At 44.3% G+C, this 13,850-nt stretch overlaps 1 protein-coding gene across 1 annotated transcript in view; it reads right to left on the bottom strand.

Moving 5' to 3' along the window:
- Window positions 1-13,148: 13,148 nt before the first annotated feature.
- Window positions 13,149-13,850, bottom strand: part of LOC144597286 (uncharacterized) — a 301,061-nt gene continuing 300,359 nt past the window's right edge. Inside the window, exon 7 of the mRNA XM_078406431.1 lies at window positions 13,149-13,492. The gene's annotated coding sequence lies outside the window, so the exon portion shown is untranslated. The remainder of the gene's footprint in view (window positions 13,493-13,850) is intronic.

The raw sequence follows: 13,850 nt of genomic DNA, 5'->3' as shown, positions 1-13,850 counted from the left end.
GCTGACACAGCAGTAGAGTTGCTGCCTCACAGCGCCAGAGACCCAGGTTCGATCCAGACTACGGGTGCTGTCTGTACGGAGTTTGTACGTTCTCCGTGACCACGTGGTTTTTCTCCCAAGTGCTCCAGTTTCCCCCCACACTCCAAAGACGTACAGGTTTGTAGGTTAATTTGGCATTGGTAAAATCGTAAATTGTCCCTAGTGTCCCTGATTAGTCACATCCGTCCGCTGCTAATCAAAATGCTGACGGATTTTTAGGAAGAGCACAGTGTTTACAATTACTGAGAAGCTAAAATTAATCACCATAGTGTTTACTCTCAGAGTATCCACTATAAATACCTTCAAAAATGGTCTTAAATGTTTGGTTTTGATCCATGTGTAACACACATACAGTGGAGAAGGGTGTAGGTCAGAGTAACACTGTGGCACTGGGCTGTCTGTCGGTACAGTGCACTACAGATATCTCTATGCAAGAATGATGTGAGCACAGGTTTGCATAACATGGGCGCAGTCTGAAGAAGGGTGGCCCAGTGGCCCCTCCTGCTAACAACACTTTCAAAGCATATGTAGGAAGGAAATACAGATGCTGGTTTAAACCGAAGATAGACATAAAATGCCGGAGTAACTCAGCAGAACAGGCAGCGTCTCAGGGGAGAAGGAATGTGTGACGTTTCGGGTCGAGACCCTTCCGTCTGATGTCAGGGGAGAGGGAGATACATAGATAAGGAAGTGTAAGGTGTGAGAATAGGAATGGAGATCAAGGAAAATGTAGAATAGATCAGATAAAATGTAGTCGAAGACAATAAGACTGGTCGGAGAACTGGGAGGGGGAGGGATGGAGAGAGAGGGAAAGCAAGGGTTACATGAAGTTAGAGGTCAATGTTCATATCGCTGGGGTGTAAGCAGCCCAAGCGGAATATGAGGTGCTGTTCCTCCAATTTGCGCTGGGCCTCACTTTGACAATGGAGGAGGCCCAGGACAGAATGGTCAATGTGGGAATGGGAGGGGGAGTTAAAGAGTTGAGCAACCGTGAAATCAGGTAGGTTTAGGCGGACTGAGCAGTGGTGTTTCTCAAAGCAATCATCTCTGAAACTCAGAAAAAAATCTCCAGAGCCTTGATAACGTTACTAGTGTGACTAACCTGACACAGCGATGGAGACAAATATTCTCGGATAATATCCCTTTAACCCAGTTATAAACTGTGGCCAGAGGTAAACTCAGGAAACTACAGTATCTGTGCCTTTAAATACTTTATCAGCTTAGACCAATAAAGGAATTTGCACAGTTGTTTTTTTTCCCTCGCAGTGCTCAAAATTTGGAAGTTGAAAGTCTGTTTTTGTTTTTTTTAAACTTTTCAGCATCAACAGAAAATATGATCAATCATGATTAAATATAAACAGCCCAAAGCTAGAACAAATGTGGGTGTTTCAGCATTACTAGATCACTTTAATGTTTACTGTTAGCCTGGAGAAAAACAAACAGCAATATTATTATATACACACACTTTTATTTTATTTTCTACTGATTTCATTCAAATATTCCTGCTGGCAGTGCAGTTGGGTGTGATTTCAGTGTAACTGTGTGCATGTGTGTGTTATGTGTGACAGCCAGCAAAGGAAGCGGAAGAGAATGTCTCCAACATTTACTGCACCTTACTGAGTTCTCGGGCAAAATTAATGAAAATAAACATATGCTTGATTTTCTCCTCCCCTTATGCAACACTATCCGACTGCCAGAAATGCGTTTGAAATCCAAACTAGAGATTTTGTTTCGGGAGGGTCAAAATACACTTCGACTGATTTTGCAGCAAAGAAGTTCTTCTACTGAAATATTAAAACTCTCCCTTACCATCCCACTATCTATTCCCCCCCACTCCCCCCCCCCCCCATCCCCCTCCCCCCCCCCCCCACCCATTCCTCCGCTCTTCCTTCAAATTCTTCTGCTATATGCAGATTCAGTTGGCATGAAGAAGGCAGTAGGGACAATATGGTTCACTGCAAGAGATCTTGGCTGCATTTATGAGAGAGAGAGAGAAAGAGAGAGAGAGAGAGAGAGAGAGAAAAGCGGGCATAATTATTACACTGCCAGCTTCCTACGGAAGAAAATCTCTTAGCCTAGACTACTTAAGTCAAAACAACAAAAGCCATGCTAGAAATTAGTCTCCACGAAGTGAGTTATGCAAAAAGGTTCAAGAAATTTCCCCCTGAAACAAGGATTTAAAATAATACTTTTTTAAAAATGGGAAATATATTTCTGCACCCAACATCTCTGGTGTGGGTCTCATTAACAAAAAGGGCACAAAGTGCTGGAGTAACTTAATGGGTCAGACAGCATCTCTGGAGAACATGGATAGGTGACATTTCGGGTTGGGACCCTATCCAATCAGCATCTGCAGTTCCTTGTTTCTACATATCATAGCCAGACCTGACCTACCCATACATGCACAAACATTCCCTGCACAGATTACAGAGGCATCTGGCTAACATTCTGTCCCTGTCCCAGGTTCAATAGAGTCATAGAGCATGGTAATAGCCCCTTAGGTCCAACTTGCCCATACTGACCAACATGCCCCATCTACACTAGTCCTACCTGCCTGCATTTGACCCATATCCCTCTAAACCTATCCTATCCATGTACCTGTCAAAATGTTTCTTTAACATTGCAATAGTACCTGCCTCAGATACCTCCTCCAGCAGCTCGTTCTATACACTCTACTTTTTATGGAAAAAAGTTACCCCTCAAGTTCTATTAAATCTTTCCCCCCTCACCTTAAACCTATGTCCTCTGTTTCTCGATACCCCTACTCTGGGCAATAGACTCTGTGCATTTATCCGATCTATTCCTCTCAAAGTCTTGTACACCTCCATAATATCATCCTAATCCTCCTGCACCAAGGAATAGAGTCCTTGCCTGCTCAACCTCTCCCTATAGCTCAGGCCCTCAAGTCCTGGCAACATCCTCATAAATCTTCTCTGTACTCTTTCCAGCTTGACAACATCTTTGCTATAACATGTTTCCCAAAACTGAACAGAATACTCCAAATGTGGCCTCACCAACATCGTATATAACTGCAACATGACCTCCCAACCTCCGTACTCAATACTCTGAATGATGAAGGCTAATATGCCGAAAACCTTTTTGACCATCTTGTATAACTGTGAAGACGTTTTCCAAGAAAATAGGATCAATAACAATCCTTTCACCAAAGAGCAAACAACAAGAATTAACAAGGCACCTTCCTTTCTTGAAAGGTTAATCCACCCCAACGAGGCTTCCCAAATGGTAAGAGAATGAGAGGCCATTTACAAAAATGCACACATTTTAATCTAGATAATTGTGATTGAAAGTAGAGTTTAGTCAAATGGGCATACAGGCCATAAAATAAAAGTAATAAGACAGGAATTATATGGAAAATATAAGGGGCGGCCCAGTGCCTGAGACCCAGGTTTGATCCTGATTATGGTTGCTGTCTGTAGGGAGTTTGTACGTACTCTTGGTGGGTTCTCTCTGGCTGCTCCGGTTTCCTCCCACACTCCAAAGAGGTACTGGTTTATGGGTTAATTGGCTTTGGTAAAAATTGGACATTTCGCAGAACACTTGAGCTCAGTCTGCCAAGTTCACAAGTTATAGGAGTAGAATTAGGCCATTCGGTCCATCGAGTCTACACCGCCATTCAATCATGGCTGATCTCTGCCTCCTAATCCTATTTTCCTGCCTTCTCCCCATAACCCTTGACACCCGTTCTAATCAAGAATTTTTCTATCTCTGCCTTAAAAATATCCACCAACTTGGCCTCCACAGCCCTATGTGGCAATGTGTTCCACAGATTATCTACCTATTTGGTTGCGAACCATTTTAACTCCTTTTCACACTCCCACACAGACCTTTCTGCCCTGGGCCTCCTCCATTGCCAGATTGAGGCCACATGCAAACTTGGGTAGCTTACAATACAATAGTATGAACACTGAATTCTCCAATTTTAGATAACTAACCTACAAACAACCCCCTTTTCTTCCCTGTGCCCCACATGGATAGTCACCCATTTCTTCCCATCCCCCTCTCGCCATTCCACCTATATTCCTTCCTCTAGCTTCACAAATCTCACATCCACTATCATTATCTCACACTTTTTGTCTTTTCATCTGTGGCCTCTAGCCAACCATCTACCTATCAAACCCACCTTCACCTGTCTCCACCTATCACTTGCGAAGCTTAGTCCAGCCCCTCCACTCTTCCAGCTTTCTCCCCACCACAATCAGTCTGAAGAAGGGTCGCGACCCAAAACATTACGTATCCATGTTCTCCAGGGATGCTGCCTGACCTTTTTTTGCAAGCAAGAATCTGCAGTTCCTTGTTTCTACATATTCTCCGGAGATGCTGCCTGACCCATTGAGTTACTCCAGCACACGTTACCACTTAATGCATCTTCAGCTTTCAAGATATGATAAACACCAGGTTTTTTGCTTACTCGGATCTGAACCCTTGATGTTATTCTCATTGTCGCTGGGATAAATCAGCCTATTTGAACAATTGAACCAGCATTGTCGCAGGTTTAATGGGCTGCATCATCATAAAAGGTCTCATGACAATGAGATTTAGTTTCCTGCTGTCCTGTGTTTTGTCACACACACACACACACACCCACACACACACTCTGCCACTCTCCACTTCTACAACACACCTGTCCATTTGCCGACTTTAAAACAATCTCTGTAGCGCAAATTCACACTTGGGCACTCAACAGACCATCATTTGTGACTCAGTTAAGACCCCACTTACCAGAAAACATGAGCAATACAACAGTTAATGCACAATGAACTCCGAACCAATTTGCCCCATTCCCATTTGCCAGTGTAGGCACTAAAAGCTTTGAATTGTGCCACTAAGGATGACTCCGATCGGAAGTTTATTCCATTTTATTTTGATAACATAGCAGCTTGCGCGTCAACCGAAATAAATTCATCCAGCTTAATTTTCTATAATATACATGACGTGAAAATCCAAAGTTTACACATCACCTGCCAGAAACATCTGGGAAAACAAGCATCTTCTGCCACCTTGTGGCAATTGTATTAACTACGCATTCCAGCCGTTTTACAATGTAAGAAGTTGCCTTTTCAATTGCAGAAGGGAATTACACAAAATAATTCAATCTGAAATCTATTTGATACCAGGTCGATGGACATTAACGATGACAATATATTGACTGAAACAGTCAGAGATCCAGTTTCCCATCTCCATCCCTGGTCCACTCGTCCCTTCCTACCCAAACCACCCCATCCCCGGGCACTTTCCCCTGCAACCGCAGGAGATGCAACACCTGTCCCTTTACCTCCCCCCTCAACTCCATCCAAGGACCCAAACAGTCTTTCCAGGTGAGACAGAGGTTCACCTGCACCTTCTCCAACCTCATCTATTGCATCCGCTGCTCTAGGTGTCATCTTCTTTACATCGGCGAAACCAAACGCAGGCTCGCCGATCGCTTCGCTCAACACCTTCGCTCAGTCGGCCTTAACCAACCTGATCTCCCGGTGGCTGAGCACTTCAACTCCCCCTCCCACTCCCAGTCTGACCTTTCTGTCATGGGCCTCCTCCAGTGCCATAGTGAGGCCCACCGGAAATTGGAGGAACAGCACCTCATATTTTGCCTGGGCAGCTTGCAGCCCGGCGGTATGAACATTGACTTCTCCAACTTTAGATAGTTCCTCTGTCCCTCTCTTCCCCTCCCCCTTCCCAGATCTCCCACTGTCTTCCTGTCTCCACCTATATCCTTCCTTTGTCCCGCCCCCCTGACATCATTCTGAAGAAGGGTCTCGACCCGAAACGTCACCCATTCCTTCTCTCCTGAGATGCTGCTTGACCTGCTGAGTTACTCCAGCAATTTTTTGAATAAATACCTTCGATTTGTACCAGCATCTACAGTTATTTTCTTACAGTTCCAATCCTTCATCAAATTCCAAACAGAGGAATTCCCCTGACTCTCAGTCTAATGAAGGGTCCCGAGCCGAAATGTCACCTATTCCTTTTCTCCAGAGTTACTCCAGCATTTTACGTCTATCTTCGGTGTAAACCAGCATCTGCAGTTCCATCCTACACAATTCTGAAAAAATCCAGCTTCAATGATTCAATGAAACTTTATTGTCACCTGTACTGAGGTACAGTGAAATGCTTTGTTTTCGTACCACCTGAAAAAATCATACAGCAGACCTTACCTAGGCAGTACACAAGAATCGCCACGTTTCTGGTGCCGACAATGTTACAAAACTCACAATTAGCGGCAACAAGAATTATAGCAACATTTTAATTTTGGTGCAAGAAGGAACTGCAGATGCTGGTTTACACCAAAGATAGACACAAAATGCCGGAGTAACTCAACGGGTCAGGCAGCATGTCTGCAGGAAAGGAATAGGTGACATTTCAGGTAGAGCTCCAGTTTCCCTCCCCACTGACTCTCAGTCTGAAGAAGGGTCTCAACCAGTCAAAATCTAGTCGAAAGAAAGGGTCGACTGGGCTTATGTTCACTGGAATTTAGAAAGATGCAAGGAGATTCCTTAGAAACATACAAAATTCTTAAGGGATTGGACAGGCTAGATGCAGGAAAAATGTTCCCAATGTTGGGGGAGTCCAGAACCAGGGGTCACAGTTTAAGGATAAGGGGTAGGCCATTCAGGACTGAGATGAGGAAAAGCTTCTTCACCCAGAGAGTTGTGAATCTGTGGAATTCTCTGTCACAGAAGGCAGTGGAGGCCAATTCACTGGATGTATTCAAGATAGAGTTAGATAGAGCTCTTAGGGCTAATGGAATCAAGAGATATGGGGAGAAAGCAGGAACGGTGTACTGATTTTGGATGATGATCATATTGCAAGGCATTACTGACTAGAAGGGCCAAATGACCTACTTTTGCATCTATTTTCTATGTTTCTATGAAATGTCACCGATTCCTTTTCTCCAGAGATACTGCCTGACCCGCTGAGTTATTCCAGCATTTTGTATCTATTGTTATTTTAGTGTTGCATAAGGTTATCTGTTTTAAACACTTTTTGGGAAAAAAAGCGATAAACCTATTACTTTAGATTGCATAATTGAAGAGCTCCCGAATATGAATGGATTTTGATCCAGTCAGAATTTTTTTTTTTAAACCCAGCATTTTTAATTATTTAATAATATTTTCAGTAAATTTCTCAAATACACTGATTGCTGCAATGAGGAACGGTGATGAGGAATCAGTGAGGCAACGTTATTGTTGCCAGTTAACTTGTGTCAAATGGATGCAAAATGAAGGTAATTATTCTGTGTGGTGCGTGAGGCACTGCTGGGGCTAATTATGTACCAACAGTGCATCCTTGCTACTCATCAATACAGGCAGAGCCACAACAATAACCTGCAGCGTGGGTTTGAAGAGTACTGAGTACAACAGTATGAACATTGAATGTTTCCAGGTAACTTACTAACCTCCCCATCCCCATCCATCCTTCTTTAACCCCTCTTACTCACATCCCCTCTTCCCCCTTTATCTCCCCCCACCTTCTCAGTCCCCCTTATCCCATCCCCTCTTCCCCATGACCCCCATCCTCCCTTCACCTTCACCCCTCTCCTCCCCTTCCTCACCGTCTCCCCCTCCTTTCCCTCTTCATCACACTTCTTTTCCCCTTCACTCCTCTACTTCACCCCTTCCCCCTCCCACAACTCCACTCCCTTCTTTCCCTCCTTCACCCCCTCCCCCTCCCTTCCTTCCCCCTTCACCTTCATGCTCTCTCCTCCTTTCTCACCCTCCCCCTCCTATCCACCCAAACCCCCCACCTTTACCCCTTCACTTTTCTCCCCCCTCCTTTTCCCCCTTCACCCCCTCTCCCATTCCCCACCCACTCCCTCCTTTCCTCCCCTTTCCCCCCTTCACTCCATCCTCCTCCTTTCCCCATTTCCTTCTTCGGCCCTCCTCTTCCCCCACCCCTGCTTTACCCCTCTCCACTAGCCCTTCACCCCCATCTTCTTTCTCCCTTCTCTTTCCGGCTTCATCTCATCATATCATCATCATCATATATATACAGCCGGAAACAGGCCTTTTCGGCCCACCAAGTCCGTGCCGCCCAGCGATCCCCGTACATTAACACTATCCTACACCCACTAGGGACAATTTTTACATTTACCCAGCCAATTAACCTACATACCTGTACGTCTTTGGAGTGTGGGAGGAAACCGAAGATCTCGGAGAAAACCCACGCAGGTCACGGGGAGAACGTACAAACTCCTTACAGTGCAGCACCCGTAGTCAGGATCGAACCTGAGTCTCCGGCGCTGCATTCGCTGTAAAGCAGCAACTCTACCGCTGCGCTACCGTGTCGCCCGCTTCTTCCCTGTACTCCACCTGGACACGTACACATTTCTCACCTCCCCCACCACCAGCTTCACAATTTGCATTTCTTCTATCCTTATCTCACATCTTTAGTCTTTTCAACACCGGCCTTTGTCCAACCATCTTCCTATCAACCCCCCCCCCCCCCCCCCCCCCCACCACCACCACCCTCTCTATATCCACCTATCACTCGTCAGACATTGTCCTGCCTCCATCTGGATACCAGCTCTTGCTCCCCCACCACAATCATTTCTAAAGAAGGGTCCCGACTCGAGACATCACCTGTCCGTGTTCTCCAGAGATGCTGCCTGATCTGCTGAGTTACTCCAGCACTTTGTGTCTTTTTTGTATACTTTATATTAAGTATAAAACTCATAATAAAAAGACGCACCATCATAATGGAGATGAGGAGGGTTATGAGATGAGGAGGGTTATGAGGTTATGAGGAGGGTTATGACGGAATTCATTGCCACAGATGGCTGTGGAGGTCAAAACGTGGGTATTTTAAAGGCGGAGCTTGATAGGTTCTTGATTTGGAAGGGAGTCAAAGGTTATGGGGAAAAGACAAAAGAATTGGGTTGGGAGGGAACAACAGATGAGCCATGGTCAAATGGTGGAGTAGACTCAATGGGTTGAATGACCTAATCCTGCTTCTGATGGTTTTAAATTAACAATGTCAAACAGGTATCACAAATACATCATCGAAGAGATTTACAAGAGAGCCACACCACCCTGTCCACACTCTCATTTCACTCCTGCCATCGGGAAGAAGGTGTAGGAGCCTGCAGGTGTAGGAGCAGCTTCTTTCCGACAACCATCAGGCTATTAAACACTACAACCTCCAAACAGGCTCTGAACTATATAGACATGGGGGCATTATTTTTGACTTTGCACAACTATTGTCTATTTATTTGTCTGTTTGTAAAAAATATAATTTCATTGTTTCATTTTGTTGTATAGGGCCCTGGTAAGACCACATCTGGAGTATTGTGTACAGTTTTGGTCTCCTAATTTGAGGAAGGACATCCTTGTAATTGAGGCAGTGCAGCGTAGGTTCACGAAATTGATCCCTGGGATGGCGGGACTGACATATGAGGAAAGATTGAAAAGACTAGGATTGTATTCACTGGAGTTTAGAAGGATGAGAGGGGATCTTATAGAAACATAAAATTATAAAAGGACTGGACAAGCTAGATGCAAGAAAAATGTTCCCAATGTTGGGCGAGTCCAGAACCAGGGGCCACAGTCTTAGAATAAAGGGGAGGCCATTTAAAACTGAGGTGAGAAAAAAAAATTCACCCAGAGAGTTGTGAATTTGTGGAATTCTCTGCCATAGAGGGCAGAGGAAGCCAAACCACTGGATGGATTTAAGAGAGAGTTAGATAGAGCTCTAGGGGCTAGTGGAATCAAGGGATATGGGGAGAAGGCACGCACGGGGTATTGATTGGGGACGATCAGCCATGATCACAATGAATGGCGGTGCTGGCTCGAAGGGTCGAATGACCTCCTCCTGCACCTATTTTCTATGTTTCTATTTTGGGACATATGACAATAAAACACTCTTGACTTCACATCCAACGAAACAAGTATTGAAAGACAATAATAAATATCACTGAATACACAACAATTTTTTTTTCATGATATCACACTAAATTTTCTTTCTGCAGACCTGTATATCTGAATGAATTAACATTTAAGTAGCCACACTTACCTAATTTAATGAGATGAGCTCAGGTCTCGACCCGAAACGTCTTGGGTCTTGACCCGAAACGTCACCCATTCCTTCTCTCTTGAGATGCTGCCTGACCTGCTGAGTTACTCCAGCATTTTGTGAATAAATACCTCTGAGCTCAAACAATATGTTGACCAAGGAATCTTGATGCTGTTCCATGTCGCAAATTGTTTTAGCCCCACTACCTTAAGTTGCCAACATCACCAACATTGCTGGTAAAGAAGTGGTCACCCTAACTTTGCTCCCCACTCTTCCTGTGCCTGATAAAGTATCCAGAAGTCAAGCCAGGCTGCAGTTAGATCGATCTACAGCAGGGGGGAGTGTAATCACCATCTTGCACCATGCCCAAGCCAAGACTTTCCTTGGTCTGCCAAGAAGTGCATTAATTTGCATCAATACCTGCTAAAAGCAATTCTATCAATGTCATAGTCACACAGTCATAAAGTTATACGGCGTGGAAACAGGCCCTTCAGCCAAACCTGCCCACGCCAACCATTTACACTAGTCCCACCTGCCTGCGTTTGACCCATATCCCTCAAAACCTATCTTATCCATATACTTCCCAAATGTTTTTTAAATGTTGTGATAGTACCCACCTCAACTACCTCCTCTGGCAGCTTGTTCCATACACCCATCAAATTGTGTGAAAGAAATTACCCCTCAGATGTTTACAAGGATGTTGCCAGGTCTCGAGGGCGTGAGCTGCAGGGAGAGGTTGAGTAGGCTGGGACTCTATTCCTTGGAGCACAGGAGGATGAGGGGGTGATCTTATCGAGGTGTATAAAATCCTGAGAGGAATAGATCGGGTGAATGCACAGAATCTTGCCCGGAGTGGGGGAATCGGGAGCCAGAGGGCATAGGTTTAAGGTGAAGGGGGAAAGATTTTATAGGAATCTGAGGGGTAACTTTTTCACACAAAGGGTGGTGGGGGTATGGAACGAGCTGCTGGAGGAGGTAGTTGAGGCAGGGGCTATTGCAAAGTTTAAGAAGCAATTGGACAGGTACATGGATAGGACAGGATTAGAGTGATATAGGCCAAACGCAAGCAAGTGGGACTAGTGTAAATTGGTGCATGTTGGTTGGTGTGGGCTGGTAGGGCCGAAGGGCCTGTTTCCACACTGTATGACTCTATGACTAAAACTATGACTCAGGTTCCTATTAAATGATTTCCCCCCTCACTTTAAACCTATGTCCTCTGGTTCTTGATTCCTTCAACACCAAGAAAAAGATGCACGTGCTGCTACTTGTGGCAAACATACAGACAGTTTGTGTGTGTTGTGCATCCCCTGTCTGTGGTGCAGCAACAAGCTTACAGTAAAGTGCTCTTAAGATGGAGGGTAAAACAACATCTGCAATAGGAAGCGTTGCGGGGGCAGCACTTATCCTGGCAACCTTTCCGTCACAAGTATATTTCTCCATGACCTCCACCCAACATAGTGTTGCTTTTACCCTCTCGGTTTCATCCTTCCCTCTGCCATAATGATCACCTTTACTGGAGAGTGGCTCTCTGAAATAACCAGCTTCCCTTGCACTATTTCCAGCTACAAAATCATTTCATTAAATTGAGCTATTAGGGCTGCTTGCCTTCTTCGAGTCATTTCTCCTGTTGTTCTGTGACAGAAAAGCTTTGAGAGTGAGCACCATTACGTTACAATCGGCTGTTTGGAACTCTCTACCCCTCCTTCCTTGAGTATTTGCTGCCTGTTCAATGGTTCAACGGTTCAACAGTGCATACGCACAGTGAAATTCTACCCTCACACGCAGTTCAGTAAAGTATCGCCATACCGAAGCACAATCCCCGATTGGTATAAAATGTATAGAAAGTGCACGGTGGCACAGCGGCGAGGCTGGGATCTGACATTCCATAAGAATTCCCAATGAGGTCGCTTCTGCAGAGTGGGCAGGGCACATCTGAATTCCAGGAATGTATGTTCCCATGAAATTCATACTCATTGAGGGGTGGGAATGCACAGATTGTCACGCTTGAATTCGATTCACAACCACCCTGACGCTGCACACTTTCCATAGTTCTTTATAGATTCATGGAGTGAGCTTAGTTTAATTTAGTTCAGTTTATTGTGATGTGTACCGAAGTACAATAGAAAGCTATTGTTTTAATTTCCTCTAATGCGGAAACTATGCTACTTCCAAGTCTTTGCAATGAAGTTGGCAGAGGTGCCCAAAGGCCGCTGCACTAGTCCCACGGCCTGCGTTTGGCTCATATCCCTCTAAATCTTTCCTATCCATGTACCTGTCCAAATGCTGTTTTAAATGCTGTTACAATACCTGCCTCAACTACCTCCTCTGGCAGCTTGTCCCATACACCCACCACCCTATGAGTGAAACAGTTGCCAATCAGGGCCTTTAAAATCTTTTCCCTCCCGCTTTAAACCTATGTTCTCTGGTTCCTGATTCCCCATACTCTGGGTAAAACACTGTGCATTTATCTTATTTATTCATCTCATTATCTTATACACCTCTATAAGATCACTCTTCATCCTTCTGCGCTCCAAGGAATAAAGTCCTAGCCTGCCTAACCTCTCGCTATAGCTCAGGCCCTCAAGACTTGTCAACATCCTTGTAAATCTTTTTTGCCCTCTTTCCAGCTTAACAACATCTTTCCTATAGCACAGAGACCAAAATTGAGCATAATTATCTAAATGTGGCCTCACCAACGTAATGCACAACTGTAATGTAACATCCCAACTTCTATATATTACCCTGTAATGTATACATTCTATACATTAACAATGAAGGCCATTGTTCTGAAAATCTTCTTGACCACCCTGGCTACCTGTGATGCCACTTTGCGGAGCTATGTTCCTGCACTCCCCCATCCTTCTGCTCTACAACACACCCCAGAGACCTGCCATTTACTGTGATGGTCTTACCCTGGTTTGGCTTCCCAAAGTGCAATACCTCAAGCTCATCTGCATTAAACTTTATTAACCAGTTCTCAGCTCACTTCATCAACTGATTCAAGATTCAAGATTCAAGATTCAAGATTCAAGATAGCTTTATTTGTCATCCAAAAAAGGTTTTTGGACGAAATTCAGTCACCCACAGTCCAACAATAAAAGCACTAAAATAGGCAGATTACACAATAAAGCATTAAAATAGGCAAATTACACAACCCCAAAAACACACAAAAAAAGAAACATCCATCACAGTGAGTCTCCTCCAGTCCTCTCCTCACTGTGATGGAAGGCCACAACGTATTTTCCCTTCCCCTGCCGTCTTCTCCCGCGGTCAGACTGTTGTGGTTCCAGGCCGCGCCGGACGGTCCGTAGCGGTCCGACCCAAGCCCCTGCTGTAATTTTTGATAACCAACAATTGGTTGAGAACCACCTGATAAATAAATCTTTCCACATCTCCTTCCTTCTTCAAAAGTATCTCCTTGATACCCCTAAAAAGAATTTAATAAGAAATTAGCCGGAAGTGTTTCCTTCTTGTCGCCAGGTTTCCTTCTTTCTTCTTTCTTTCTTTCCTTTTTTTTATTTTTTATTTTTTTATCTTTCTTCTTCTCCTTTTTCCTCTTTTTTCTAACTGGGGGATGGGGGGGAGGGGGGTTGTGGGTGGGGAGATAATACAGAACAATACAAGTATAATCAAATTTAAAATGTATAATCGAATTTATAATGTAGGTACCATCGCGTACTATGAGTTCATACATGTATTTGTTTTGTTAAAATTTAAATAAAATTTTAAAAAAGTTAAAAAAAGTATCTCCTTGACCAAGTTTTCAATCATCCCATCGAATACGT

Source organism: Rhinoraja longicauda, chromosome 10 (genome assembly GCF_053455715.1).
Source record: "Rhinoraja longicauda isolate Sanriku21f chromosome 10, sRhiLon1.1, whole genome shotgun sequence".
NCBI lineage: Eukaryota > Metazoa > Chordata > Chondrichthyes > Rajiformes > Arhynchobatidae > Rhinoraja > Rhinoraja longicauda.
The sequence above is the reverse complement of the archived record's forward strand: the minus strand, read 5'-3'. Positions and strand labels throughout refer to the sequence as shown.